This window comes from Gracilinanus agilis, chromosome 2, assembly GCF_016433145.1.
Source record: "Gracilinanus agilis isolate LMUSP501 chromosome 2, AgileGrace, whole genome shotgun sequence".
In the NCBI taxonomy this organism is placed as follows: Eukaryota; Metazoa; Chordata; class Mammalia; order Didelphimorphia; family Didelphidae; genus Gracilinanus; species Gracilinanus agilis.
The window spans coordinates 624563233-624570220 of NC_058131.1; positions in this window are offsets into that span (position 1 = coordinate 624563233).

Below are 6988 nucleotides of genomic sequence, written 5' to 3' on the forward strand. Positions count from 1 at the left end.
TTCAAATAGGGTAGTAGGAGGAAGGGGAGGCTTGAGCCTTTTTCGTCTGACAGGCTGGCAGATGCTCATGTTGCCAGATCAGAGGGTAGAACTTTGAGGAATTGGAAACATCTTGCAATGTGACTGGGATCTGGAAATAGAGAAGTGGATCACCAAGATGCTTAGCCACCATTGGTCAAATGGTACAAACGTCCTCTATGGGAGTTTGACTTGACTTCTGAGTGTCAAGAAGCTCCTCCATCTTGTTTGAATGTGAGGGGAAGTTGAGGTCATGGCTGAATTTCCACGAACCCATTTGCCTGTGGTCAACTCCTGCCCCCCCCCATCCATATGTCATAGGAACTCTTGTCCTCACAGCTCCCCTGATGGAGGGCCACAGATGGCTGCTCTCCTACTAAATTTGCTGGCTGGGCAGGGTTTTTCCAGGTCTCTATCCCTTGTTATTTAGTGAACAAATCCATTAGCATTCCCTTTTCTTGTTGCACCCAAGATGTTACAGCTGATCACCCAAGCCATTCAATGACATTTTAGCCTTTCTTCAGAAGACAATCGCATCTTCAATCAAAGGCCTCTTGACAAAGGAAAATGGGAGACAGAGCAGGAGGATCTCAGCAAAGTGCTTTCTGTACACCTGCATATAATGCATCTCCATCACTCATCCACCATTACTTTCCAAATTGTTGAGCTGAAAGATTTCTCTTGTTTACCTCCCTTTATGCCTCAGCCTTTAACCTTGATTCTCCAGTAGCAATTATTCTCTTTGTGGTCTCATTCTGTGGAATGATGCTGGTGCAATCATCAGAAGACTGTTTATTCAGTTGAATTTCTAATTGGAGACTCCATGACCTATAACTTAGTAGCTGTGTGACCTTGGGGAAGTCACTTCCCCTTTCTTCAAAATGAAGGAATTAGACTAGATAATCTCTAATTTCAGTTCAATTCCTCCCTGCTCTAATACGCTGTATGGTTGTATGATTTCCTCATCCCCACATCTACCCTCCCACTCTAGTTTTGTCCTCTCCAGAGAACTGTTTTAGGTCATTTACCAAGACTAATTTTCTGAGTTTCTTTTAGAGAATTGTTCCCCAGAACAAAAGAGAAAAGATTATTAAGAAAAAGGGTCACATGAGTTGAGGCTTTTAAAACAGAAATTGGGTCAAAAATCACCTGCAGATTGCAGGTGTCAGCCAAAGTGAAGGTGACACGGGTATGTTGGGAAAGAATCAAACTGTAAAGATGGCATGATTATGACAAGGAAGGTCATTCAGTCCTGTTTTCCAGGCTGTGATTATAGAATATTTTAAAAACTCAGAGAGAGATTCCTCCTATTCTCCCTAACTCCTGCCCTGCGGTAGCTGCCGTTCTTCTCCAGGCACTCAACACCATCTGGACGGGGACTAATCATTCATTCAACAAATATTTTTAGCTATTTCTTCTGTGAGAATCACTACTCTAGACACTGAGATCCAAGAGTGGTTTGCCATTTCTTTTTCCAGGGACAAACAGAAATCAAATGACTTGCTCAGGGTCACAAAGCTAAGTGTCTGAGGCTGGATTTGAACTCAGGTCTTCCTGACTCCAGGCCCAGCACTGAAATACCTAATTTCCCCTCTTGGCACATGGTGGGCACTTAATAAATGCTAAAAATGTATTAATAAATTTGGTTAAAATATACTCTATCATTTACTAAGCATGTGACCATGAATAATTTGCCACAGTTTCCTTTTCTGTAAGATTTATTATGCAGTCATTTTCAACTCCTTGTGAACTTCTTTTGGGGTTTTCTTGGCAAAGATACCAGAGTGGTTTGCCATTGTGCTCTCCAGCTCATTTGATAGATGAGAAAGTGAGGCAAACAGGATTAAGTGACTTGCCCAGGGTCACACAGATAGGAAATGTCTGAGGTCAGATTTGAATTCAGGAACATTCATCTTCTTGATTCCAGGCTCAAGCTGTGCCCCCTCATTGCCCCAGAATGAAAATGAACTTGTAAAGGGAATTTATTTTGTAAGATAGGGATAATCATTCTTGCAAGATTCATACCACGGGTGGTGTTTGCAAGGAAAGCTTGGTTAAATTCCAAAGGGTGATATAAACACAAGCTATTGTTTTTATCAGAGCACTTATTGAGCCCCTCACTTTATGCTAGGGCTTGTTCTAGTTGTGTGGACACAGAGATGAATGAGGTGGCTATGTGTTATAGTGCATTGAGCACTGGGCTTGGGCTTGGGCTTGGAGTCAAGATGTTGTGAATTCAAGTCTGAGCTCAGACACTCAGACACATGAGGTGTGTGACTTCTCACTGCCTCAGTTTCCTCATCGATACAATGGGGCTAATAAAAGCATAAAAATCTCAGTATCAAATGGGGTAGTTTAAAGAGGCTTTGCAGACTTTCAGTGCTATAGAAATGCTAGCTATTATTATATACCACATTATTACATACCATATTATATACTCCTCTCCAAGAGCTTACAGAGAAGTTGGGTTTTAACAAATAAAAGAATAACAATAGGATGAAATAAAAGGTCACTGTGGCATAACAGAAAGGATTTTAAACAGGGAGACTAGAGACCTCCGTGTGCCAGGTAAAAAGACTTCTTAACCTCTGTTCCTCAGTTTCCTTACCAGCCAAATGAGAAAGCTGGACTGGAGCAAGGGCTCTTAACCTTCTTTTCTGGGTCATGGACCGCACTGGCAGTTTGGTGAAGCCTTTGGCCCCCATTTCAGAAGAATGGTCTTAAATAATCAAAAGAAATGCCCATCCCAGTTAGAGATTAGTGAAAGTAAAGATGCCATTTCTATGTTCATGGACCCTTAGAAATCTACCGCCCAGAGTTTTTGGACTGCAGGTTCAGAACCCTTAGACTAGTTAATCCTCAAGGTACTTTTGGGCTCCGGAACTCTTTGCTAAATGCCAATGAGTGGTAGGAGGCAGCAAGTGCTTTAGCAGTGGCAGAGCGGTAGAGATCCCTCCCCATGAGCTGGAGCAGTCAGGCAAGGCTTTACGGTGGAGGGATATGTGCCTGGGATATTCACGACTGGCCCAGCTTGAAAAAGAAAAAATAGCACCTTGATATGTTGGGAACAGGAATACCTATTTGAGTCCATCACCCAAAGGATAAGACAAGCCAATGTCCCTTAACGCTCCTCCTTATCTTCCCCCCTGAACCCTCCCCCCCACCCCCTTACGTCCCTCGTGTTATAATTAGCACTGTTTCCTTTCCGTGCGGAGCTGTAAATCATTACCAACTATTTTTAGAGCCCGGCAGGGAGGGGCTGCTCCTCATTACTGGGTCAGGAGAAGAAAGGTTAAGGTGCATCCCTCAGTCCCAGCGTCCCTGCGCTTTCACGCGGAAATGCAGACGCCCCATCCTCCTTGCCACCTGCCCATTAAAAGCGGCTCAGTTCTTAAAACAGATGACGGTTTTAAAAGCTGGAATAAAGGGTTGAAAATGGACTTAACCTCATCAAACGCATTCATATCTGATCTTCCCTCCGAGCTGGGGGACGTCAGTAACATGAAAGGGCTCAATTTGCAGGACGTTTGGCAGCATTTCCACAAGTCCCCCCACGATTTTTGCCCATCGTTGCTCCAGAGAAGGAGCTGGGGGATTGTTTGGGGGCCCTCAGAGACAAACGACTCTCTCCAAGCCTTTTTCGAGGGCTGGTGGAGCTGAGGAATTGAAATTTAGCTAGGGGTTAGCCCCATTCCCATTTGATAACCCCCCCCCCCCTCTACCTTATTCCTCCCTCCCCCAGGGAAGGGCACTGAGCTGCTGATTGCTGTTCATGGAGAGAAGCCTTGCCTGCTCCTAACTTCCTTCATCAAGCTGGGTCGTGGACATCACTAGGTGGAGGCAAGCTGGACCACCGGGGCCAGGAAGGAAAGAGCATAAGTATGCGGCTTGAAGCCAGGAAACCTTGGAATCCATGGTCCAGGCCTCCAAGGGGGAAGCCAATTCTATTCAATCCCCCAAACATTTTCTTTTTAGCACTTACAATGGCCCTTCTTTGTAAAATGGATATGGATGATGTCTTCAGAGGTCTCTTTGGACTCTGAATCCATGATCTCTAATAAGGTATCAAATGGGTACAAAGATAAAAAGTAAAAAGAAAAGAAAGAAGGAAAGAAAGGAAGGAAGGAAGGAAGGAAGGAAAAAGAAAAAAAGAAAGAAGGAAAGAAAGAAGAGGAAATGAAATCTTAAAACCAAATAGGTCCTCCCTCATTCAGCTTGTAGTTTACCTGGGGGGTGGGGATGGTGTGACATATACATGGAGAGGTATAATACAAGATAGACTGTGATAGTGACGAAGAAGAGATCCTGACAAAGTGCTGAGGATAGAGAGAACTTTAAGCAGATCAAGAACGGATTGTAGGAGGAGGTAGCAACTGAGTTGAGAATTGAAGAGAAAGATTTTGTAAGGACCAGTTAAGGAAGGAATATCTTCTATGCAGGTGATGCAGGTAGACCTTCTGGGATGCCTGAGGGTGGGAAATCATGGAATTATAGATCTAGAGGTAGAGGGGACCCTAGAGGTCATCCATCTAGTCAATCAGAGGCAAGATTTGAAACCAGGTCCTCTAATTCCAAAGCCAGTGCTCTTGCCAATATATCATGGGGAGACAGTGCCAAGTTTGGGTGACAATCCAACTTGGCTAGAATGTATAATGATTGAAAGTTATAATGTGAAATAAGGTTGATAACACGGGTTGAAGCCAGGTCTGTATCACCTCTAAGAGCCAGGGATCAGAAGACAGACTATAAAATCAGAACTGGAATGGATTATAGAGATCAATTAGTCTAACACATTCTTATTAGATGAGAAGACTGAGGCTTGGGGAGGGGTTAGGTGACTTGTCCAAGATTATAGTAATTAGCTATCATGATGAGACACAGACCTAAGTCTCTTGGTTCCAGCTCCAGAGCTTTCTTTAACTATTTTGGGTACTCAAAGGCAGACTTCTCTCTGTCTCTGTCTCTTTGTGTTTCTCTCTGTCTCTCTTTTTCTCTCTCCTTGTCTCAAGGGCCAAGGATCTGAGGGATTTAAATAGCTTTTCCTCACCCCACAGCTCTCTCTCTCTCTCTATAGGAGCTGGGTATGGTTCAGAGTAAGGGTGAAAAAGCAGAGTTGGAAGACCTTGGAGCCATGTCAAAGTTTGCCTGGGGCTGGGATCTTTATATATCCTTCTAGTTCTGGCAAAGTGGGAGCCAATAGCCTGGCACCCCGGGGGAAAACTGACCCAGGGTGATAAAGAGGCCTTCCCTCGAACATCCAGCAGTAGTAGGGCTGTCTTTTACAAGAACACAGTTCTGGCAAGTTGTGACAGGGAGAAAATGTGAGCAAAGTGATCCCTCTGCCTGCTTTTCCCAGAAGCAGTAGCAGCAGCAGCGGGCCGCTTGGGGGATGCCAGGCAGGGTTGTTAGAACGCTGCCCTATTTCATCCCAGAGGCAGCTGCATTTCTGTGTGATCCTGAGATGTATATGGTTTGGGCTTCAGAAACCACTTTCGGATTTGAGAAAGATTCCTTCTACATCAAGAACGGATATTGTGTTGATGTGAAATCGAACCAGTAAGTTCTGAATATTGAGCTGTATTCTCCTGGTACAGAAATGACTCCCCAGGAGTACCAATTAGTACCATTTATCTCTGAGTACTAAACTCTCATCAGTACATCCCTGCCATGGTGTGCCAAGTGGGGCCCCAGTGATTTGAAGGCGTTAATACACTTCCCAAAGGGGCTAATTTACTCTCGGGGAGTAATGGAGTTCCTTGAGGGTAGAGGTAGCGGCTGACTTCTTTCTACTTTATTCCCCACCTGGTCTAATACAGAGCACTGTACATAGTGGGAGTTAACCCCTCTCACTACTATCGGCTACCTCTCAGTGTCCAAATGGTAGAAAGAAGAGATGTGGATTCTAGACTAAGCTCTGCAACTAACTCACCTTGTGACAGTGGGGAAGTCACTCCTCTAGGCTAGACCATGGATGTATGTATCTAAAAAATGAGGGATTGGCTGGATTTTTCCCAAATATTCACTCCTTCTCTGTGATTCTACGATACTAATGTTCATACTATGAGATTGGGCCTGAAGGGAGTGATCCTTGGGTGGTGGTTCATGTTTTGTAGCAAAATTTTTATCATTCAGGATGCTTTAAATCTAATGCTGCAGAATTCTCACCAGAAGCAGCCCAGATTTGAGGTGGAAGAATAGACATAACTAGGTCAGGGTGACTGGGGTATTGTGCTAAGAATCGTAACTTCAGAAAATGCAAAGAGGAGGTACAATAGGATAATGATTCTTCCCTCTCAGCTCAACTCAATTTGTCTTAATTTCTGGTATCATTTCCACATAATGCATTATTTTTATTATTATTATTATTTTCACATAAGGAATTACAGATTTGGCTTGAGAGTATTGTTGCTTGCCCTGAAAAGCCAACATTGCTAGTTGTAGCTCTAGGTAGAAGGCCCCTAGAGCTACTCTTTTGAATGCTTATTCTCCTCTCTGTACCATATTAAAAATATATAGAACATTTGGAGAGTTCCTGGCTACAACCTGATGACTTCCCACTCTCAGGCCTTTCCAGCTTCCCCATCATTAAAAGATAAGGATTGGAAGGAGGGAGTGTTAGATTAAATATTTTATTAATATCCTTTTCAGCTCTAGCATTGTCTGATGCTAAGGTTATTTTAAAGGGCTTTTCACAATCCCTGGGAAAATTTTTAGTAGGTATAATTCCATTCAAAGGATTAAGGAGAAATTAGTGTGAAACCCAATAAAGAAGCCATATTCATTGGCTCATTTCTCTCTCTCTCTCTCTCTCTCTCTCTCTCTCTCTCTCTCTCTCTCTCTCTCTTCTCTTCTCTTCTTTTTTCCTTCCCTCTCTCCTTTTCTCTTTCTTTTCCTTCATTCCTTCCTTTGTTCCTTTGTTCCTTCCTTCCTTCCTTCCTTCCTTCCTTCCTTCCTTCCTTCCTTCCTTCCT